The sequence below is a fragment of the Monodon monoceros genome, unplaced genomic scaffold (genome assembly GCF_005190385.1).
Source record: "Monodon monoceros isolate NGI ecotype Baffin Bay Population unplaced genomic scaffold, NGI_Narwhal_1 Super_Scaffold_1, whole genome shotgun sequence".
In the NCBI taxonomy this organism is placed as follows: domain Eukaryota; kingdom Metazoa; phylum Chordata; class Mammalia; order Artiodactyla; family Monodontidae; genus Monodon; species Monodon monoceros.
In genome coordinates this window covers 17,129,081-17,154,439 of record NW_021703765.1, presented here as the reverse complement: position 1 = coordinate 17,154,439, position 25,359 = coordinate 17,129,081, and the positions used below count along the sequence as shown (strand labels likewise).

Here is a 25,359-nt window from a genome sequence, read left to right as displayed (position 1 = left end):
GTCTCTATTTGAGATATATTCCTTTTTTATACTTTTATAACTTTCTCTGCTTTTATAAAACTTCATTGTTTATGAGAAATTCTTCTCGGTCTTGATCTTGAGCCCTTTGTTCTCCGAATGTACCAGTTGCGTAGATGGAGCAGGTCTAGCCCCACTTTACATGTAAGTGAATCAAAGCTCCCAGACTTTAAATCTCTATTCCAGAGTCACACTGTTAGTTAATGGCAAAAGCAGGGCTAGGCTCCACCCTGATCATTGTGAATTTATTGTGGTCATTGATAAATAGTTCCAAGCTTGCTTTCATTACGGTCCAATAACTTCTTATTTTTCACTGTAGCATCTATCAGTGCTGATATATTCAATCAGGAATTAGGAATTGTATTCAACCGTAGTATTAGATGGATATATTCAACTGTATTAGGAATTTCCAGAAGGAGTATGAAGAAATACATCAGGATGTAGCTAAATTTTAAATTGCCTCTTAAATTTAATAAGCTATTAATTAGTTCTCCAAAAGTTTCTCTGGCAGCTTTCCGTGAAATAGTTCTAAGGGATGGTAACAGGTATTGGGGGTAAAAGTTTCAAGGGTCAGACAAGTTTGGGGGTACTGTTCGAATGTAACACGTTTCTTTACGCAGGCCTTCTCAGAGGCTCTAATGCGTGAGTGTGCATTGTGCATTTCCTGGAAGTGCGTGGAATATGCATCATTTGCCACACTGATGTAACTATTGAATATCCTTTGTGTGATTTATTTTCTTTAAAAGACATTAACTCCTCATTGGTGACTGTATTTCTTTACTCTGAACTCTCACTTTGAGCAATGAAACCACTCTGAATACTTGCTTAAAAATGAAGTTACATATTGTCTATAATATTCTCTCCTAAGAGAGACAGATTCTTCAAACAGCATTTTCAGAATCTCTTTTGGTAAATCAATTTTTAAAAATTGGAATGCAGTTGACCCTGAACACCGCTGGGCTTAGAGGTGCAGACCCACATGTAACTTATAGTTGACCCTCCTTATCCCTGGTTCCTCCATATCCCTGGTTCTGCATCCGGGGATTCAACCAACCCTGGATGGTGTAGAGCTATAGTATTTACAATTGAAATCTGAGTATGAGAGGACCCTCGCGGTTCAAGCTAGTGTCGTTCAAGGGTCAACTGTATATTATTATTAGCCAACTTGAGAGAAATAAGGCACAAACAGCAACAAGGTAAAGACAAAAAAAAAATTGAATAAGGGGACCTTTTCAACTTTCTTTAAAATAGAAGTGAGGAAATCATAGAGAGGACACTATTGCCACCAACAGAGAGAAGAGTGAGACAGCGTGAGCACGGTGACGAAACCCAAAGAGGAGTGAAAGAACAGCAATGAAAAACTAATGAGAAAGCAACAGACTGTCCTGAGCATACATATCCTGACAGTTTTTTCCTCCTGTGTGGTCTCAGTGAAGATCTTGGTAACATGAAAGAAACATGAATAATTTGAATATCTTATTCTTTTTCACGAAATTATTTAAGAAACACTTACCAATCAATGACATTCTTTCTTAACAGGAATTTGTAATGTCATTCCTATTCATTTTATTGTACATTATTTTATTACGCTTAGACATTTCAGTCTCCCCATGACATTTTTCTACCTCAGCTTCTTTATTTTGATACCCCAAACTGTCATTAGTGTCGAACGATGGAATAACCTTTACCTTCCAGTTCTGTGTGAAAGAGAAGGTTACCCTTTACTCTCATCATTCAGAGCATAAAAACAAAGCTAAATCTCTAAAATCAATCTTAACTACTTTTGCCAGTTACCAGTTTTATCCAGTGACAATGAGCTCTTAAGGGATTCTCTTAATTCTTTTATGGCATTAGTGTTGTAGTGTTTGAAATACGTGAGTCGACAGTTGAAACAGAATACACAAGTATAGTTGGCATGTTCAAAAAATGATATTTTAGAGGTGAATCAAAGGACTAGGAATTTTGAACTAGGAATGTAGTAAAGTATTTTTTGAATTAGTTATTGGAATCAGTGAACAGAGAGAGAGGGACAATTTTCCTAACGTGAGCAAAGACAGAGAGATATGACATAAAAGATGTAGAAGGGATAATTAGTAAATTCACTGGACTCCAGGGGTAGATTCCAATTAGGTGGAAAGATAAGGGGCAACCACCTACATGATGAGAGTCACAGGTGATGGGAAGACCTGCTGTGGCCTGTCCAGGATGCCAGAGGCTGAGGAAATGTCCCTGGGCCCAGTGGAAGCAGAGGACCCATGGCTGAGGGAATAGGGGAAGGAACATATAGGTTCCCTGTCGTCATCATTCAATTAGTTGGTAAAGGATAGATAGAAAAGTCAAATCTCTTTTCCTTACCTTTTGGCATTGGCTTCTTCTTTTTTTTTTTTAAATGTTTTCTTATGACCTGTTCTCAAACTAGTAGAGGCAATTATACAAAACCACAAGATAAATATGCATTCAGTCTGGAACAGGAATTTTACTTACATTAAGAGTTTACAAGCTATCGCCCAAACCTGCCTGCCACCTGTTTCAGTAAATATAATTTTACTGGAATACAGCCACGTCGTTCGTTTAAGGATCGTGTATGGCTGCTGTGACACTACAGTGGAAGAACTGAGTTGTAGTAGCCAGCAAAGACCATATATGGTCCACAAAGCCTATCAAATGTATTACGTGGCCCTTTACAGAAAAGGTTTGCTGACCTCTGACTTAAGCAACTAGAGGAGGAAGAGTTAACTCATTTAACTGAAAAGTGATTTAAAACAGTGTAGTGTAATATACTGGAGAAGAACAAATAGAAACTTGTGTGGCTTAAATCCCATCTCCATTTCATAAGCTTAAGAACATTGCTTAGGGCTTCCCGGGTGGCACAGTGGTTGAGAGTCCACCTGGCGATGCAGGGAACGGGGGTTCGTGCCCCAGTCCGGGAAGATCCCACATGCCGCGGAGTGGCTGGGCCCGTGAGCCATGGCTGCTGAGCCTGCACGTCCGGAGCCTGTGCTCCGCAACGGGAGAGGCCACAACAGTGAGAGGCCCGTGCACCGCAAAAATATATATATATATTGCTTTATTTTTCTGTGGTGAAGTTTCCTCACTACAAAATAGTGATAGAAATAGGGCCTATTATTGTGAGAAGTAAGGTAATTTATGTAAAATTCTTAGCAAGTAGTATTCAGTAAGTGTTGGTTATATTAAAATAAACTTGGAAATACATTACATCGCAATGAAATTACATGAATTGTGGAGATTTTAAAGATAAACCTTGAGACCTCAGAATGTTTGTAGATCGTCAGGGCTAGGACTTCCCACCCCTTAGTTAGGAGAGCTTTGGTGGAAAAGTCTGGCAGCACTGCCGTAGGCCATGTGTAGATTTCCTCTCTAAAGGTAGCTCTTACCTGTGGTGTTGGGCTGAACCTCCACTGATGATGGAAATCAGAAACTTTGAGGCAGTTCAATAGTTAAAATCCTGCTGTGCTCCTAACTGTGTTTTTACTTGGCAACTGCTAGCAATTTAGGAATACACCTGACTTGAATTCTGCTTAATTTAAAAAAAAAAAAAAGTAGCTCCTGATGAAGTGCTTTAAATTGTATTGGGAAAGCAGCCTTCTTGATAAGCAGGTTAATTAGGTTCCATGAATCCTTAGAGCTACAAGTGTGTGTTTGGTTAAATCAGCAATGCAAATCTTCCCTCTAACAATATTTGCCTTTGGTTTGGCAGACTTGTTATTATCTGTCTCTGATTTTCCAATCCTTTTTGGATGCGTTCTTTGTAATAATAACTGCTGGCTCTGTGCAAGATTCTCTTAGGTTCATATTAGCTAGTTTTTCTTAGGAAGTTTGGGTTGTGTTACGTGGTGGTATCTAATCCACTTTGGTAAATCTGGGCACTTATTTTCTTACTTTGACATAACGCGACCAAAAAGGCAGTGATATATGAGAGGAAGAAAGTGTGGCCAAAGTCTTATCTAAATCTTAAATTAGTAAAAGAATTTTATTATTGACAATTTTAAGTAAATTCCATAAAGAACTCATTTTTGAAGCCCCACATTTTCTAGTGCCTGCTACGTAGTAGTTTCACAATAAAATTCATTCATGTTGATCAAACAAAATACCCTGAGTCTTTGGAGTAAAAAATATAGTAAGAAATATAATATGACATGGTAAATGAAAACAAAGTATGCCTCAGTTCTATCAAAAATATATTTGTAATTTGGATATAGTTACATCTTAGTATGTCAGTAACCCCTCATCAAACTTGTTGTTTCTGTATAAAGGATAATAGAATGTCTTTTCAGAAATAGCATAGAGAACCTCTTTCTTGTGAGTCATGAAAATACACCTATATTTCAGTAGTGGACCATGACCAGGCCTGCTGTGGGTCAGATAATGAAGGAAAAAACAGAAGTGAAGATTGATTGTTATAGAATGGTAGTAACTGAGGTCTCACTATAGTCCGTTATAGATAGAGCAGGAGGTGGATTCTGGAATGCTATCATGTGCCCCATCACACAGCCTAATGCTGTAAAAAGCAATGAGCCTGCAGGCTGAGCTCCTCTGGCCTTACAGATTCCTTACTCCACGTGGAAAGAAGGAGGCTACAGGTTATTTCGTCCACTTACTTTACCCTTATCTCCTGAATGTCCTCTGCCCTGCTCCTTTGCTAATTCCATGGTATTGAAAGCAACCCTAAGCTCTGTTCAGATCCATTTTCACTGGTCTTTAAACCTTAATTTATCCCATCATTGTCCAGCACGGCTTACCTTCATTCTTCAACCAGCAAGACCTCACCGACTGGTCCAGTCACGTTGTTATATACAGGCATCTGCCGAGCATCTAACTAAACTAGTGAGAAAATCAGAAAAACCACAATTACCTTTAAGCGATTATGGAATATGAGGACCACGGCCTCGTTGCTTTCCTGTCAGCCTCCTCTTCCCTTGTTCCCATTCGTCCTCAACTGCAAAGTCACTTTGAGAACTAGACTTATTACATTGTGAGGAGACTCTATTTCATTCATTAAGGCTCCAGGGCATGGGGTCTACAGCATGTATAGTTTCGGAGACTTCTGTTGGGTTGGCCAAAAAGTTTATTCAGGTTTTTCATAAGATGTTACAGCAAAACCCAAACAAACTTCTTGGCCAACCCAATATTTAAAAAAGAAAAAAATCAGAGGCCTGCATAAAATGAAACAAAAACAAACTATAAATATATGTATATATATTTCATTAGCTTAGCTTCATGGTAAATCCACCTTTCTGGCGCCTTTAAAAAATGCATTTCCTAACCCTTACTGTACCTACCTTTGTACTTCTCTGGTCTGTGACACCCCCTCTGCCCCACACCTTCTAGTTTCCACCTTGACAGAGCGACTGAAATCATACACTCCAACACACTAGGGTTGTCTCGCCATACCACTAGCAACGGGCCCCCTGCCCTCTTAGTGTAGTTTAGTAGAACTGGTTTCCCTCTCTCTCAAATTCTACCTTCACTTCCATAGCACCACCACCTGACTTGATTTCCCTTTTATTATGTCCTTAGCTAGATTTCTTAATTTCTTGGGGTACCCTAATGTTAATTCTTACCACTCCACTGCCCAGAGTACAGATTTCTTCACTTATCTGTTCTTTTTCCTGACTTTGGCTAAGAATTCATACATTATAATTGACCCCATTTCCTCTGAGCAGGTGAGACAAATCAGGTCAACAGCCTGGGCTGTTGGATGATTTGTTGCAAACACAGTGAAGATTTCAATAAATGCCCCTTTCCCATTACCTTGGGTTTTAGATTATATTGAAATGTCTGATCTCACTGAATATATAAAGTTACTGTGTACTCATAGGTGAAGCACTCCTGGTAAACAAAAATGCTGAGAATAAGTCACATTAAAATAGTGAATATTGGCTCCTTTTTTATTCATGGTTCTATTGAATTTTATTTCTGACCATCCTCTGAATTCCTTATACCCCTTGTAAGTTATGTGGCCATCTCAAATTCTTGTATCCATATTTCTGACTCAGATAAATGCAGTTTCTTTGCTGGTATTTGTAATATACCAAATTTAATATTAAATTCTATTAGCAAGTTATTGATTTCCTTTTATTTATTAGGGAAGGCAGTCTTAGAGCAGATCCTGGAGCCAGACTGCCTTGGGTTCAAATCCTTGCTCAGCCCTTATTAGCTTTGAGGCTGAGAGCATTGTACTTAAATTCTCTGTGCTTTAGTTTTTTCATCTATAAAATGGACACAATAACCGTCTTAGCATCATGTTGTAAAGGTTAAAAGAATATATTTATATATAAAGCAAACATCAGCCAATAATAAGTGCTTAAAAATGTTAGCCATCATAATTATTATTTAGTCATTGGTTAAATAAGACAAAATCAGTCAGCCCTGAACTGTTTCCTCCTCCTCAGGTATACATGACTTCGTACAAGCCAGATCCATTACAATTTCTATTTTAGGAATTTTTTTTTTTTTTGCCGCTTTTTATTCCAGAACAATTTGATAAATCTTAAAAGTAGAATGAGTAGAATATCAAACCAAGTAATTAGCAAAGTTAAGATTATACTTACTGTTCTGTCCTCAACCATCCAAGTTTAATAATTATTCTTTTGTCTATCCTGATTTTTCTATAGCATTAATCTATTGTTCTACTGATATATTTTTTAGTAATTTTTTGAAATCATTACAAATATTACTTTTCATGTTACTGCTATATTAGAATCTTTCTGAGTGAAGCTGATTTTTAAATATGGTATTCTCAATTGCCAGTATATTCCAATTTTTGGCCCATCTGTTTGTATATATTTAAAGTCATATATTAAATAACCACCACTGGGTTTTCTTCAAGGATTTTATTACTGTGTAATTTTCCACATCTGTTTTCTTCAGCATCCTTTTTAAGATAGGAAAGATTAGGTCAGTGAGTCAGCCATTTTATTATTTTCAGTTTCTCACTTGTTAGGCAGCATAATTTTCTTTGTAGTTTCTCTTGCTTTCAACAGGCATAGCTGTGAATGTTCTCATTCTCTCTTATTTGCATATCATTTATTCTTTATCCTTTCATTACTTATCTCTGTTGAAATTCAGTCTAGTTTATTTATAAATTTACCTCTTTGGATAAATTACAAGCCTTTTTATGCTACTTAGATGGTTGCCTTTATAACTCAAAGGAAAACGGTAGTTAGGATCTTAAGGATTGTTGTTACCTTATTTGGAGTTGGTTGAAAAGTTTTTCATTCTGCTTCATCTCTGGATCTGGCAAGCTGTGGCCAATTCCCAATTCTTCCTTCCTTCCTTCCTTCCTTCCTTCCTTCCTTCCTTCCTTCCTTTCTTTCTCTCTTTCTCTTTCTCTCTTTCTCAGCATGAAGCTTTGAAGCTTCCTGTAACAATTATTTTCTTACAGGAATTATTTTGTTTTCATTGGCAGTAATGACCTACTGATACCTGGCCAGTTGAAATTGAGTAATTTCTGTAATTTCCATGAGAAGTCCAGATATAATGCTTGAATGATTAGCATTTACATGAGAGCAAGGGAAGAGGAAGATACATAACGGCTGGTGAAGGAGCAAGTCAACCTCTCTTTTTCTCTGGAAAATGAATGAAATTTATTAATTGCTTCTTCAGATTATAAATGTAATTCATGCTTATTAAAAATAACCTCGAGCAATAATAAAATATTTAAAGTGGAGAGTTAAAGTCCACTGAAACCTGTCCCTTAGAGTTAACTCTTGTTTAGCTATATATTGTAAATACTTTGAGTCTTATTTCTGTGATATACAAATAATATTATTCCCTCCCTCCTCCCCAATAATATAATAGTTTTCTGCAACCCGTTTTATTTTTACCTAACAATGTATCATTTCTCCCTGTGAGTCCATATAGCTCATTCAATGATAGCAAGTAGTGCCTACTATTAGTTGTAAACAAAGCAGGTGTGGATCCTGCCCTCAAGGAGCTTCTATTCAGTGAGAGAAGACAAGAAAATATCATGGAGTGAGATGATAATACAAAATATCATGGAGTGAGATGATAATACAAAGGGATAATTCAGGGGTGAGCGCATTGAGGGGGTTTCATTTAACCTGAGACTATGTGACCATCTAGAAGAAGAGCGTTATAAGGACAAGGGGCAGTCAGTACAATGACTAAGGTGGGAATAACATTGGAAAGTTCGGGGAACAGAAAACAGACAACCGCAAAGGGCATTCAATTTGTGAGCAAGTGGAAGATAGATTTGAGATGGGGTGTGATAAGAAGGCAGGATCTGATCATGAAGGCTAGGGTGGGGATCTCAGATTTTATTTCAGTGTGATGGGTTACCATTAGAGAATTTCAAGTGAGGAAATTATATGATGTTACATGATTTTTTTTTTGGCAGTTTGTTTCATAGTTGATTTCTAGTTTCATAGCATCATGATTGGAAATATATGACGTTTTTAACAATTATTTTTTGCTTGCTTTGCTTTTGAAAGGCTTTTGTTCTTTACTTCACAACTTTGGAATCACAAGAGACATAGTACTCTGCAGCCTAAAAAAAAATCTTAATAGCACATCATAGCTAAACTTCCAGGTCAAACACCATTGATCTAACATGTTCTTTACAAAATGTAAAATACTTTATCAAACTATTATTCTGTTGATGAACTATTCACATTAAATCCAGCTCTGTGTTCGTACATACAAAGCTGCAGTGAGCATCTTTATAGACTGCTGCTTTTCTCTCTGTAGGATAGGTCCTAAAAACAGGAACTGGTTTGATCTGTTTTTACTTTAAAAGATTAATAGCTGCTGAGCTGGGACTAGGGTTGTTACAGTAGTGGTGGAGAAATGTGACACATAAAGGATATGTTTTGTAAGTAGAGCCAACACGTCTTGATGATGGTTCAAATGTAGGGTGCAGGGTGTGGAAAGTTCAGGGAAAGGCAGTGGTGAGAGAAAGGAAGAGTTCAAGGGTGACTCATAGATTTGAGTCTTGAGCACCTAAATGGATTATGGTGCCATTAACGACTGAGAGAAAAGCAGGTGAGGTGTGGGATGAAGGTCAGGACTTAGGTTCTGGACATATTAAGTTTGAAGGGCTATTTTAATCTGTTCAAATGACTACATAATGTTCTAGTACACAGATGTAGAATTCATTAGCCAATCCTCTATCAATTAACATTTAAGTCCCCTACCTCCAGTTTCTCACCATCATAAACAGTGCTACATTGAATAGCCTTATTTATATAACTTTCTATGCCTATCTGATTTTCTTAGGGTAAATTCCTGGATTCACAGTGCTAGGCCCAAAGGTTTGTGCATTTGATTATCAGAATGCTTTGAAACTACTTTCCCACGGTCCATGCACATTCATTTTTTCATACTTTCCCTAATATTCCTATGAATAACAGAATGACTCTTGAACTGCAATTGTTCTCATAAAAAAAAAGATGAAACTCCACAGTTGGTCTGTTTTGCCTTCTGTATTTTTCATCTTGGACCGTGGACTGTTTATTCATTTATTCATGAGTTATCACTTATTTTATTTATAAAAAAGGAAAATAAAAATAATTTTATGATAACTCTTCTCTGTATCAGATACCGTATTATGTGCAAGGGGTAAAAATAAATAAATATGAACTATTTCTTATAAAATCCCTCAAGGAATTTATACTCCGATCTGGAAGACAGACATAAACCCAGAGTTGAAATACTGTGATTGTCCTTTCCAGCAGGGCTGTCTAGAGTGCGATGGGAGAACACAGGAGGAACATGCGCACGGGTTTGTTTAGGAGTCTAGGGAGGATGGCCTGAAAGGGCTTTCTAAAGGAGAGGACGTCAGAACTGAGCCATTCACTATGGGAGTTAAGCAGGAAAGGGGAAGGGCAGGGCCATGATTCCAGGCAGAAGGCGCAACACCTGCAAAGCCCAGAAGAAGAAGAAATGTAGTGGAAGCACGCTTATCAAAACCTGAACCTGAGAGGTGTTTTCCCCATTATATGTGAGTGATTCACGTTACAGCAATCTTCAGATTGGCATTACCCTGAGAAATGTACAAATCTTAGGTGAAAAACAGTCATTCCGATAGGTAAGTAGAGACACCTCTTCTCTGTGACTTTTTTTTTTTTTTTTTTTTGGGCCACGCAGCTTGTGGGATCTTAGTTCCCCCACCAGGGATGGAACCCGTGCCCCCTGCAGTGGACGTGCAGAGTCCTAACCACTGCACCACCAGGGAATTCCCTCTGTGACTTATTGAATGCTAACTCAGTAACATAGATTTTGTAAATAAAGTTTACATGGTGTTAGCAAAATATAAAGAAAGAACTGAATGCTGGCATTTCCCATAAATAATATTTTTAGGAAAAGTGGGCTTGGCAAGATATGAACATGTTTTCAGCGTGGGATTCAAATCGTTCTGATGAAAATAAACCAGGTTAATTTTCTCTAACACATTTAATTCTGGCAAGCACTCTAAGGCTACTACATATGGAAAGAAAGCTAACATTCAGGCTCAACAGCAATGTCAGCAAACACACCTATATGAATAGAAGTTTGGAGAAAAATGTCTTCTCTCTAAAAATAACAAAGATTTTACTTCTACTTAAGAGGAGCAATGGGCCTTAGGGATCTGGGGGACAGTAAGATTGATGTTTCTTTAAGGCAGAGTTTTGAAGCTTCAGGCACAGTTTTCACTGAGCAGAAGTCCATAACACTTATACATCAAGGGTACTTATGTGATGATTGCAAAAATTGCAGGGAGAATTGACTACAGTACTTAGGCCAACATTTTAGGCATTTTCTTCCTGTTCTTTTCAGCAACTGGTTTTATGGCAGGTGCTTCCTATGACATTCGGGAGCAACAACCAGAAATATGGCATCAGGGGTGATAATAAGATGAATGGTTGGAGAAGACAATGGTTTCCTGACGCTGTGTTGAAGAATTACCCAACAAGCTTCCCATTTTAAAAGTAAAATGCTATTTAGAGAAGAACCTCTAGGAAGAGAAACAGATATCTGGGACAATGCTTGAAATTAGATCATCATTTATCTTGAAAGTTTAACAATTTTTAAAGAATTATTTTAATGGACTGAGTAGAGGTATATTTTTCTGTTGTCTGTCTGTCCCATCACTTACTGAGTATTTCTTATATCCCTGTTATACTTTGAATGGCAGTATTTAAGATTTTTACACCAAGAGAAAAAATTAATTCTTGGTAATATCTATAACTGGAAATACATGAGGTAGAGAGTTCAACTGTTTCCAAACCCAACAGTTATTACAAGCATTTCAACATCCTTGCAAAAGCATTAAGTAGACTGAAATGAATTTTGGTTCTCAAAGTTCACATTTTATCTACACTTCTCAATGCCATTCAGTTTCCTTCCTAGCCATTCTTTTTCCTGTCAACACATAAAAAATGAAAATACAAGTGTCTATTGATAGATGATAGATAGATAAATTCTACATATATTTAGTCCAGAAAATTAAAGAATACTAGGTAGGAGACTCACAGTACATTGAATTCATTCTGGATTCGGTGCCTTGTATCCTTTATGTCCACTCTTGATGTATAAAGTACTTAAAGTGTGGCACATAGTAGTCACTGAATAAATATGAATCATAAGTACTCTAAAGCATATGTAATAGGGACATGAGTCTGTAGTTCACGATAGGTTCTGAAGAAATGTTGATAATGATTCAAAGGAGCTTGTCAAAATTTGGTAGCTCCTATCTCAAATAGAGCTCGTGATGGAGCTTACGTCTAGTCAGGGAGGATACACAGGTAACACAAAAGCCCTCTTATCTGGCACAGGTCGGCCTCAGAAGTTGCTCAGGTAGTCAGAGCTCTTGCTCAAGTGTGGAATCATATAAAATGATATATATCTTAAACACCTCATTTTAAGTTCCATAAAGATAATTTTATTTTCCATCTCTTTTAACGTGAGACCAAGGCCTTTTCTTTCTATGATTGGTCCATTGATTATAGTTCTAGAACATTTTTCTTCCTAAATCACACCAGCTTTGGTTTCTTTAAGTAGATTGAGAAATTAAAGATACTCAGAAAGCAGTCTCGGAGCATAATCCTAGATGTTTATGCTTTTCCCATTCTTTTACAGTTGTCTCACTTTCACCTGATTTCATGAGTGTGTGTATGTCTATGTCTTTCTAAAACAGTCTCCCCCCTCTTATAATTTTATATGGTGTTTAATTCAACTACCTGTTTACACTGACAAGCAGAATTAGCATAGCTTTCGTTGACTCTGGGTCCCAGAGCTCACCTGGTGAGAGCAGTAGCAAGTGGGCCTGTTAACCGCTGGCATTCCTCACGTGGTGGGCGTCAGTCAGGATGTCTCACAGAGGGAGTACAGCGTATCGCTTAACCCCAAGAGTCGGCAAAACTAGAAGTCAGTTAGAGAGATCCTAATACCTTCAATGCATGGTGCCTGGAAATATTTCCACGGCACTATGAAACGCAGAAGGGAATGAGTACTCAAGTGGGCAAGGTATTTACAACAGAGCAGGGATGACAAAGATGAAACAAATAAGTGCAATCAAGTGTTTCAGTGCTACAGTAGAATGGTGTGGCATGCCACAAAGAAAGAAAGGCTGAATCCTGGGGAGGTGGGAGACAAGAACAGGAAACGATCCACAAAGAAGGTGATATTTGAGCTGAGGCTTTGTGTATGGCGTGGGGGGAGAATAATTTTCTTTTTTCTATTGAAGTATAGTTAATTTACAACGTTGTGTTAGTTTCAAGTGCACAGCAAAGCGATTCAGTTATACGTGTGTGTGTGTGTGTGTGTGTGTGTATACATTCTTTTTCAGATTCCTTTCCATTATAGGTTATTACAAGATGTGGATTAGAGTTCCCTGTGCTCTACCGTAGATCCTTGTTTACCTATTTTATATATAGTAGTGTATATATGTCAATCCCAAACTCCTAATTTATCCCCGCCACACACACACTATCTCCTCTGCTAACCATAAGTTTGTTTTCTATGTCTGTGACTATTTCTGTTTTGTAAATAAGTCCATTTGTGAGCTGAGTCTTGAGTAGGTGTTCCATAGGCACACAAGGAGGAAGAAACCTTTTCAGAGAGAGGGTAAAGAGCATAAACAGAAGCAGAGAGACATTATTTAGCTTAGAGTACATTCCAGGGACTGTGAAGTTTTTGCTATGCTGGGAACCAAGGTTGCAAAGGAGTATAGAAGTCTGACAGGAGGAGAGAGAGAAAGCCTAGTAGTTAGGAGGGGGGAGATCACGGCAAGCCTTGCCTGGATAGATGGCCTCATGGAGTGGAGTCTTGTAGGTCAGGAGTAACAAACTCAAATGCCCACAGAGACCAGGCAGGTAGCATAAATTAATAAAATAAAGGTCAGCGTTCTTGGTTAATCTTTTCTTTACCCATTTTGATAGCACCATCCAAGAAATATTTGTCTTTCTTTATAACGCTACCCTCAGTAAAACAACAGTGTAAGCCTTCGGTAGAATGCCAGCTGGTACTGTACTTGAGTGTTAGGGACAGAATTGGGAGGGGCGGGGACCGTGTCAGACTGGAGAGCACGTGCTCCATGTGAAGGGATCAGCCATGTCTCAGGTCCTCTCAGTTGGTGCCATGTGGAACTGTGGGCCTGATCTGATTTTTCAAGATAAGCTGAAAATCTGGGTTTTTATTTAAAATCCTCCCAAGTTTTAAATGCTAGTGACTGGTTTTGAAAGTTTTTGGAGTATACAAATCAACACTACACTGAATGCGTAGTAGCAGAGAAAGCCTTTGAAGAGTTTCGAGCACGGGAGCAACAGGGTCACATATTCCATTTGGGAAGAGCCGGAGTCCAGAAGATGAGAAGAAGACTTGCTCTTGGAGGTTTTGGTAACGATCCAGGCAACAGTTGATCCGGACTTGAATGGCGATGTGGGTGGCCGAGTGAAGAAAAGGAGCAGGAAGCGTTAACATACGGCAAGTAGCTTGTGATAAGCCTTCACATGCGGCATTTTATATCTATACACTAAATTAAAATAGAAATTGATACCATAATGAAACAGTAAAAGCAACATTTTCTGAAGAAAAAAGAAGTATGGGCCAGGTATGAACTGATAGGGAAGATGGTCATGTAAAAGGAAAGATGTAGTTGAGGCATAGAGAGGGGAGTTTTACAAATAAAAGAACTATGGAGTCGTTGGAAAGATTTAATCCTTAGGATGTTTTATTTACAAAGTACTAGAAGCCACAAAAGAGGCTTTCCATTAAAGAATTTATTATTTCATATAACAGAACATCTAGAGGTGGCTGTTGAAGCAAGCAGCTCGATGATATCGTGAAGGACCCCAGTGTTTGCCTCTCTTTCTCGCTGTATTCAGTGCATTGGTCTCTTAGGCTGGACCACCTCAGGATACAGGATGCTGCCACAGAGCCAGCAACCTATGCAGAGGGCACCATCCGGAGGCAGAAAGAAGTTTTTAAAGCAAATAGGCCATCTGAGAAAGCCTGTTCTTATGTCTCGGTCCACCAAAATTGTATCGCATACTCATTTTAAACCTGTTGCTGGAAAAGAGAATGGAATTATCATGACTGACTAATTGAAGTTTACTCCTGAGATAGAAGGCTGTCACCTTTCCAGAACACAGGGAGTTGGCCTGACAAAGGCAACCAACATTGCCTCCTCAAGGGAATTTGGTAACATGGCCCTTGGAGTGTTGTAAGATGTGATGAACAGGAAAGTAGGTTGACGGTAGAGGCTTCGGAACAGATCTGGACTTGTGGACCTGCCCTTCCACCTACTATCTTTGAGGCTTTGAGCAAGTTACTAGCCCTCTTTCCTCTCCTGTAAAAAAAAAAAAAAAAAAAAAAAAAAAATGGGCATAATTTTAGGCCCTCTTAAAGATTAATTGAACCAACATATATAAGATATTTAGTTTCATGGTTATTACAGTCTCAGTGCTCAGTAAATGGTAGTAGTGGGTTGATTAATAGTCATCTTTAAAATCCAGTTTTGAGTTTCTGAATTTGAAAGAGACTTTTGGTGTAAGAACAGCACTTTTAACGGGAAATATGTTAAAACAAAGTAGACTGTTAGTAACATGACTTTAAAAGAATCAGCTTTCCCTTTTATTGGAACAGAAACAGTGAGCTAGAATGGTAAAGTACATGATAAGGCTCAAGAGACCTGGCTGTGTTCCCTTCTCATGTTCCGTCCAAGACCAAGGACCCCTTCCCTTTATCACACTAGAGGGAGAGGATTGCCCACGGTTACCTCACACTGTCCCTGTCCCCTCCCAGCCTAACTGATCTTGTGCTCCAGCTTCAGAGTGAGCAGTTAAGCAGACACACTTGAAGACAGAGTAAATGCTTAGAAATAATTTGCATTTATTCCTTGAATGTTTAACTATTTAAGTAATTCTACTGTCCCCTAAAGTAATTTCTTTTTTTGTTTTCTTTTGTTGCGCTACGCGGGCCTCTCACTGTTGTGGCCTCTCCCGTTGCGGGGCACAGGCTGCGGACGCGCAGGCTCAGCGGCCATGGCTCACGGGCCCAGCCGCTCCGCGGCATTTGGGATCTTCCCGGACCGGAGCACGAAGCCGTGTCCCCTGCATCGGCAGGCAGACTCTCAACCACTGCGCCACCAGGGAAGCCCCCCTAAAGTTATTTCTTAATCTAGACTATTTATTAATGCAGTTAAAGGCATTGAAAACATAGTTCACTTTCAAACAAATGTCAAGCGTAAGAAGACATCTGTATATTGCCCACCATAGCAACTTAAATGCTTTTTCCTCATATATACTGAGAGTGGGCCTTTGTAGCCATAAGAAAGCCAGCTGCCATAAGCCTGTTGAATTTCTCTGGGTGAACATCCCGGCATATGGCATTGTGATTCTGTTGCTATAATTTATATAAATATGTTGCCAGAGATGAATTAAAACTTATCATTGTAAATCTACAAGGATACAGCTGTAACTCACACGGATTTATTACCTGTAGACATGTATATCAGGCCTCTGGAATTACAGCCTCTACTGTAGACAGAGGTTAAAGAAGAAGGTAACAACTTACATGCCATTATACCTTTACAGCAGTTTGTCATTCATCGGTGGTGGTGTGAATACCAAATACAGCAGGTGGACCATCTTTCACCCGACGAAGTCTAATTGGCCAATTTCTGCAAAAATGCTGAACAAAAGATCACCAAATGAGGAGTCAGAAGATTTAGTCTTAGACGCAATTACTAAATTTGTTACTTAAATCCTCTGAGCCTAAGTTTACTAGGTATAAGACTGTTTCTCAAAAACCTGTTATTCTACCCCAGTACACTTTGCATGGTTTTTGTGATTTTCATTCATTCATTTAGTCAATAAACATTTATTGAGTGCCTACTATATATCAGGCACACATCATTTTTTTAAGCTGAAAGAAATAATTTAGTCCAGCATCCTTATTTTTGCAAAAAAGCAAAGTGGGTCTAGAAAGATGAGGTGCTTTACGGAGGATAGGAAAGGGCTTTTGAAAACTGCAAAATTCATACACGAGGAAGTAATTATTAATTGTAATGCTAAGCTAGTATCCTTTGTAGGATGATGTATATGTGTTTAGCTCTCCATGGATGTTTTCATCTCTCTAGGAGTTCCTTTTATATAAATTCACTGGGCATTGTCATTTAGCATTGTTCTTTCCAAACCAGGTGACACATCAGAATCACGTAGGAAATTTCAAAATAGATTCCTCCTGCCTCAGACCTTCTGAATTAGAATAGAATCTCTGAGGCAGGGACCCAGATATCTACATTTTTATTAGGTGCTCCTGGGTAATTCGAAGGCAGACTGGAGTTGAGAAACTCGGGGTTTACCAAACAAAATAACAGGTTATGTGAGGAGCAAACAATGTTTGGCTTATTGTAAACTAACATTTTAAGTCCCCATGGTTTAGAAAATCAAATAATTTTAATATCAGGAAAAATAGCTTGCATTAGATCTAGAATCACATAGACTGAAATGGAGCCTTAGGATGAGTGGAACTTGATTGGGGGGAGGGGTGTTACCATTGAGAAAGCGACGCAGCCACATGGAGGAAAGGTTTAGAGGGGAAAGCCCATCATAACCCGCACCCCCTGCAAAGACCTTACATTTATATACTACTTATTCACATGTATAACTATTTGTAAGTATTTGTAATCATAATCGATACATCCCTAGATGTGCTTTGAAATATTACATAAAACCATAAAATTTTAGTTTATGAGGTTTTAGTTACTCCTTTCTATACCTAGATTTTCATACTGCATTCGATAATTAACCTAGTATGTTATACCAACCCACCCTGACGGAGCTTTAATCAACTGCTGTTGGGTACACATACAGCCTCCGTTTCCCTCCACAGAACCCTTTCTGATGACTTTTCTGTTCTTCAAATTACAACCGTGGGATTTTCTACCAGATAAAAGTCACTAACAGAAAACTTGCTTACAGGAGTCCAGTATCTTGTTAACTGCTTACAGCTTTGTCCCTAATGGAGAGTTTCCTCCAACTACTCAGATACAACACACGATTCAAGATTTCTGTCTCTCTGGATCTCTCTCACAATATGGTAGGGTCTTTTCTCTTGCTACAGCATCCATTCAAATCATTTATTAATTTAATAAATATTAAGTATTTGCTGTGTACCAGCTACTATGGTAGTGCTACTCACTATTGAAATAACGTATTTCTATTTAACGATTATGAGGAAACTAATGCTTCCTACAGAGACATACTATCAATAGAAGAACATTTTTAGCTGCCTTTCTTTTTTTTTTTTTTTGTAATCTTTATTGAAGTATAATTGCTTCACAGTGCTGTATTAGTTTCTATTGTACAACAAAGTGAATCAGCCATATGCATACATATGTCCGCACATCCCCTCCCTCTTGAGCCTCCCTCTCACCCTCCCTATCCCACCCCTCTAGGTGGTCACAAAGCACCGAGCTGATCTCCCTGTGCTATGCAGCTGCTTCCCACTAGCTATCTATTTTACATTTGGTAGTGTACATATGTCCATGCCACTCTCTCACTTCGCCCCAGCTTACCCTTCCCCCTCCCCGTGTCCTCAAGTCCATTCTCTATGTCTATGTCTTTATTCCTGCCCTGCCACTAGGTTCATCAGAACCACTGTTTATTTTTAGATTCCACATATATGAGTTAGCATACAATATTTGTTTTTCTCTTTCTGACTTACTTCACTCTGTATGACAGACTCTAGGTCCATCCACCTCACTACAAATAACTCAGTTTCGTTTCTTTTTATGGCTGAGTAATATTCCATAGTATATATGTGCCACATCTTCTTTATCCATTCATCTGTCGATGGACATTTAGGTTGCTTCCATGCCTAGCTATTGTAAATAGAGCTGCAATGAACATTGTGGTACATGTCTCATTCTCAATTATGGTTTTCTCAGGGTATGTGCCCAGAAGTCTGATTGCTGGGTCATATGGTAGTTCTATTTTTAGTTTTTTAAGGAACCTCCATACTGTTCTCCATAGTGGCTGTATCAATTTACATTCCCACCGACAGTGCAAGAGGGTTCCCTTTTCTCCACACCCTCTCCAGCATGTATTGTTTCTAGATTTTTTGATAATGGCCATTCTGACCGGTGTGAGATGATACCTCATTGTAGTTTTGATTTGCATTTCTCTAATAATTAGTGATGTTGAGCATCTTTTCTTGTGCCTCTTGGCCATCTGTATGTCTTCTTTAGTGAAATGTCTATTTTGGTCTTCTATCCATTTTTTAATTGGGTTGTTTGTTTTTTTGATATTGAGCTGCATGAGCTGCTTCTATATTTTGGAGATTAATCCTTTGTCTGTTGATTCATTTGCAAATATTTTCTCCCATTCTGAGGGTTGTCTTTTTGTCTTCTTTATGGTTTCCTGTGCTGTGCAAAAGCTTTTAAGTTTCATTAGGTCCCATTTGTTTATTTTTGGTTTTATTTTCATTACTCTAGGAGGTGGGTCAAAAAAGATCTTGCTGTGGTTTGTGTCAAAGAGTGTTTTTCCTCTGTTTTCCTCTAAGAGTTTTATAGTGTCTGGTCTTACATTTAGATCTTTAATCCATTTGGAGTTTTTTTTTGTGTATGGTGTTAGGTAGTGTTCTAATTTCATTCTTTTCCATGTAGCTGTCCAGTCTTCCCAGCACCACTTATTGAAGAGACTGTCTTTTCTCCATTGTATGTTCTTGCCTCCTTTGTCATAGAATAGGTGACCATAGGTGTGTGGGTTTATCTCTGGGCTTTCTATCCTGTACCATTGATCTATATTTCTGTTTTTGTGCCAGTGCCATACTGTCTTGATTACTGTAGCTTTGTAGTATAGTTTGAAGTTGGGGAGCCTGATTCTTCCAGCTCCGTTTTTCTTTCTCAAGATTGCTTTGGCTATTCGGTGTCTTTTGTGTTTCCCTAGAAACAGCAAAAGTTTTTGTTCTAATTCTGTGAAGAATGCCATTGGTAGTTTGATAGGGATTGTATTGAATCTGTAGATTACTTTGGGTAGTATAGTCATTTTCACAATATTGATTCTTCCAATCCAAAAACATGGTGTATTTCTCCATCTGTTTATGTCATTTTTGATTTCTCTCATCAGTGTTTTATAGTTTTCTGAGTACAAGTCTTTCGCCTCCTTAGGTAGGTTTATTCCTAGGTATTTTATTCTTTTTTGTTGTGATGGTAATTGGGATTGTTTCCTTAATTTCTCTTTCTGATCGTTCATTGTTAGTGTATAGGAATGCCAGATGTTTCTGTGCATTAATTTTATATCCTGCAACCTTACCAAATTCATCGATTAGTTCTAATAGTTTTATGGTGGCATCTTTAGGATTTTCTTTGTATAGTATTATGTCATCTGCAAACAGTGACAGTTTTACTTCTTCTTTTCCAATGTGTATTCCTTTTATTTCTTTTCCTTCTCTGATTGCCATGGCTAGGACTTCCAAAACTATGTTGAATAAGAGTGGTGAGAGTGGACATCCTTGTCTTGTTCCTGATCTTAGTGGAAATGGTTTCAGTTTTTCACCATTGAGTATGATGTTTGGTGTGGGTTTGTCATATATGGCCTTTATTATGTTGAGGTAGGTTCCCTCTGTGCCCAGTTTCTGGAGAGTTTTTATCATAAATGGGTGTTGAATTTTGTCAAAAGCTTTTTCTGCATCTATTGAGATGTTCATATGTTTTTTATTCCTTAATTCATTAGTATGGTGTATCACGCTGGTTGATTTGTGTATATCGAAGAATCCTTGCATCCCTGGGATAATTCCCACTTGATCATGGTATATGATCTTTTTAATATGTTGTTGGATTCTGTTTGCTAGTGTTTTGTTTAGGATTTTTGCATCTATGTTCATCAGTGATATTGGTCTATAATTTTCTTTTTTTGTGTGATAAACAAGACCCATATATATGCTGTCTACAAGAGACCCACTTCAGACCTAGGGACACATACTGACTGAAAGTAAAGGGTGGAAGAAGATATGCCATGCAAATGAAAATCAAAAGAAAGCTGGAGTAGTAATTCTCATATCAGACAAAGTCGACTTTAAAATAAAGGTTATTATAAGAGACAAAGAAGGACACTACATAATGATCAAAGGATCAATCAAAGAAGAAGATATAACGATTATGTTTATGCACACAACGTAGGAGCACCTTAGTACATAAGGCAAATGCTAACAACCATTAAAGGGGAAATCGACAGTAACACAAAAATAGTAGGGGACTTAAACACCCTACTTACACCAATGGGCAGATCATCCAAACAGAAAATATATAAGGAAACACAAGCTTTAAATAACACAATCGACCAGATAGACTAAATTGATATTTATAGAACATTCCACCCGAAAGAGGCAGAATATACTTTCTTCTCAAGTGCACATGGAACATTCTCCAGGATAGATCACATCTTGGGTCACAAATCAAGCCTCAGAAAACTTAAGAAAATTGAAGTCGTATCAAGCATCTTTCCTGACCACAACGCTGTGAGATTGGAAATCAATTAAAGGAAAAAAACTGTAAAAAACATAAATACATGAAGGCTAAACAGTGAGCTACTAAATAACCAAGAGATCACTGAACAAATTAAGAAATACATAGAAACAAATGACAATGAAAACATGATGACCCAAAACCTATGGGATGCAGCAAGAGCAGTTCTAAGAGGGAAGTTTATATCAATTCAATCTCACCTCAAGAAACAAGAAAAATCTCAAATAAACAATCTAACCCTGCACCTAAAGCAACTAAAGAATGAAGAACAAAGAAAACCCAGAGTCAGCAGAAGGAAAGAAATCATAAAGATCAGAGGAGAAATAAATGAGATAGAAATGAAGAAAACAATAGCAAAGATCAGTAAAACTAAAAGCTGGTTCTTTGAGAAGGTAAGCAAAATGGATAAACCTTAGCCAGACTCATCTAGCTGCCTTTGTTTTCCAAGTTTTGAACCAGTGAAATTCCCAGGATGTGAGACACATCCATATTTAAGGAAAATTCTAAGCATTTAGTTTGTCAATATGTCCTTAATAATATACTAAAAGAAATTAAACACCAAAGAGATTTTATAGCAGAGCAACAAGAGACAAGACTGGAGAGATGGGCCGGAGCTAGGTCACAGAGGCCCTTGAGTCATGATGAGTGTTATGCTAAATGCAGTGGGAAACTATTAAGGGATCTAAACAAGTGACTTGATCTGATTGAACTGTTGTGTGGGGAACAGATTGAAAGAAGACAAAAGTAGAAGTGGGAAGACCAGTTAGTAACAAGGCTGTTCCAGAAGTATTCCAGGCTAGAGGTGACAACAGCCTAGGGTGTAGGGACAGTGAATATATAGTCTCAAATTGACCAATTTGAGATGAATTTGAAGATAAAATTGAACTTGTGATGAATCCAGTGTGGTTATTGAAAGAATGATGTGCGAAGGATGATTCTCAGGTTTTTGGTGTGAGCAACTGAATAGATGGGAAATACTGGAAGAGGAGCAGATTTGTGGAATAAGTGTGGTGGAAGATTAATCACTCAGCTTTTGATGTTAGCTTTGAGATGCCTGTAAACATTCACGTGGTGCTGTCAAATATGTAGCTACAAGCTTGGCTCTGGAGGTGATCATTTAGACATCATTGGTGTGTAAATATATTCAGAGCCATAAAAGTGGATTAGTATATAGTAAGAAGAGAAGCGGGCTGGGGCAAAGCCCTGAGAAAGTTCCACATTTAGAGATGAGATGGAAGAGACGCATCCGCAGAAATGTGAGAATGTATGGTTTGGGGACATGAAGAAAATCAGAAGACTGTGGTACAAAAGAGGAGAATGTCTCATGGAAAAAATGCTGCTGTAAGGTCAAGTAAGTTAAAAATTAAGAGGAGGCCATCAGATTTGGCAACAGAAGGTCATGGGTGTCTCTAAAGAAGCAGTCTTGGTGCAGTGGTGGGGGTGGAAGCCTGGCAGCAGCAGAGCAGGCAGACTTGTGTGTACCACTCCTTCAAGAAAGCTCTGGAAAAATGAGAGAGAAGAGACGTGGCTAGGAGTAAATGTAGCATCAAGAGACTTGCTTTTTAAGATACATATTTTAAAATAAGCTATAGGATATTTGACCCCAGAAGGTGAACACCTGACTCACAGTTTACCAAAGCAGAACATTTAGCAGTAGGAAAGGGTTTAAAACAGATAATGAAAGATACTGTTTTGGATTGGCCTTTAAGAAAAGACCCCTACATGTTGTCTGTATACTGATCTATTGTAACACTATTATTCTGAGCCATTTTAATATCAATTCAATGCCAACTCAGAGAACTCAAGTGGCATTAGGTCTATGCTAATTAGAGTAATGAAAGGGTCATTAAGACAGACCTTTGAAATCACAGCCTAAGACTAAGAGCAATGCCTTCATACCTGACTTTAATAAGAGTCCTTTGTCCAGGGATTTCAAAAACATGTATTACTTGAAAATTTGTTGGATTTCAGAAGCACTCAGCTTCTGAGTATTATTAAATGAAATTACTCAATAATCCTGTACTTCTAGGATTAAAGGGCAAATCTTTTTTTGCCAAGGATGGAGCATTATTTGGCTCTCTGTGTATCATATACATTTGATTTATCAAATATATTTATATTTGGTACAAATATATCATGGCCAAAGCATTCTTTTCATATTACCAAGAAGGAGGTATCAGTTTTAATGAGCACAGTTTTTAGAGGCTTTCTCTTAATTTTCTCTGGACAAGAGAGGGGTCGGTTCAGTTTGCATTTCTGAATTTCCATCAAGGAAATACAAGTGGCCTCATGGCTTGAGCTGTTTTCCTATGGTTTAGCCATTTCACTGAAGAAAACTTCACTCTGGTTTTTCACCTTTTCTATAAAGCAAATAGAGAGCTGTTTACAACAGCCTTTGTCTGGCTTTGGCATTGATTTTAAATCACCTGGATTGATCATGTGGTTATGGGACGTTAAAAAATCCCACCAAACACCAAAGCCTCTAAACACAATTAGAATCGAGGGGTTTTTAATCTACTAGCATTGTGTCCATAGGAGTATTTTTTTTAAATCATGCTCAACTTCTGCTCGTGTTTGGTGAAAAAGCACTATCCTAATGTATAGCGTCTGGGGTTGTGTAGATGCTCTCTAAGCACATAAGAAATGTTCCTAGTTTTCAAAATGAGGGAGCATCTAAAATCTTTGTCCATCTCTTGAGTGTTTCACTGCCTCGGCAGTTGCCTCAGCCAATAAGAGAGAAATATGCAAATAAGCCAGCTGTCATGTCACACGCTCCGCTGTCACTGGACAACAGCAGGACTGATCTCAACCAGATTTGACAAAGAGGTGGAAGGTCTAAAATTAAATAGGTCAACACAAGTTCTGTAATAATAGGTAGATGTGAAGGGACAATGAGGGATCCCATAGGAAAACTGCTTTTAAAAGACGGCTGATGTTATTGCCTTTTTTTTCAGATCTCCCATCATCAGTGGCATCTAAGTCTGAACCATCTTATTTGATGATGAAAAACAGTTTCTATTTTTCACTAATTACTCTTTAGATTATTTCTGTAAGGTTAATGTTTTAATGAAATAAGTATTTATAAAGATTCTAACTATTTTAAGAAGCCAACTTTTCTTTTTTAAAGGCAAATATTATTCTGAGGCTTGCTCTGGTACTTCAATTTTGTTGTCATGGTGACTAGATAACATAACTTTTCAAAAATGGAAACCTGCTTTTAACCATGTTGTATCAACCTACTAGTCATAATGCAGAGTTCAGAGCAGGCAATTTCTATTTGGTTTCTCCCCTAGCTAAAGTCTAAATTTACAGACATCAGATTTCAGTAATTACACACACACACACACACACACACACACACACGCACACACACACAAACTCCCTGTCAGTCTCCAAATTGTACAACATAATAAGCATCAACAAAGGAATTGTGGTTTTTGAATTCATATTCTTTCTAGTTAAAAAACTTGTGTTGCCAGAATATTAATTTTGGAGCATTCTTATGGTAACACCTTGCTAAACAATATAGTACTGTTTTCCTCAATACCTGCAAATAATTGTCAGTGAATAAAAGAAAAAAGAAACAAGGAAGTCTCTTATCAGTAGACTGAACATTCTTTTAAAATTCTGTAAGGATCAGTGCTTTGTTTCCTAAATTCACTCACAAGCCATTTTACACAACCATAGGTTTTTTTTTTTTCCTTTTCAATGTTCTTTTAATATTCTTCTGAAATTGTAACGATAGGAACGTATTGCAATCCTTCCTATAATATTATGTTGAAGGGGTGTTTACAGCATTTTACGCTTGGGCTAGTGCACATTTTAATGCTTAAAGATGTTATTTTATCTGCTTGGGAAAAAAAAGAAACTTTAATTGTGAAAAATAAGAACTAAACCTTAAGATATTTTCCACTATTCTTTTTCTTCCAGCACACTTTCTTCACTTTTCAAGAAAGATGGCTTTACATCGTAACTTAGAAATAACACCTAACGATTAACAGGATGATGGATGTGATGAATCACCTTTTTCTTCAGAAATAATAAATCAACATATTCCTACTCATAAATTTTTACTGAAAGACATGAAATATTAGCATCATATATTTAACAAGGTGTCAGATACAAAAACTGTCGACAGAATCTTGCCCTCATAACCAGTAAGATGAATTAAAATGTTATGTTCCATTTTTGGAAACAATTAATTCAAATATAATTTACAATTTCCTAAATTTAGTATAGTTTTATTTCTTGTTTACTCTTCTAATTGATAACGCTGCTTGAGCATTATCAATATTAGACCCCAAAGTTAAGGAACAAAGCCTCCTGATATAGAATTCTTTACTCATTAAAAT

At 37.7% G+C, this 25,359-nt stretch overlaps 1 protein-coding gene across 3 annotated transcripts in view; it reads left to right on the top strand.

Annotated features, from left to right (window-relative positions):
• WDR7 (WD repeat domain 7) overlaps window positions 1-25,359 on the top strand; it is a 375,654-nt gene that overhangs the window by 302,067 nt on the left and 48,228 nt on the right. The window lies entirely within an intron of this gene.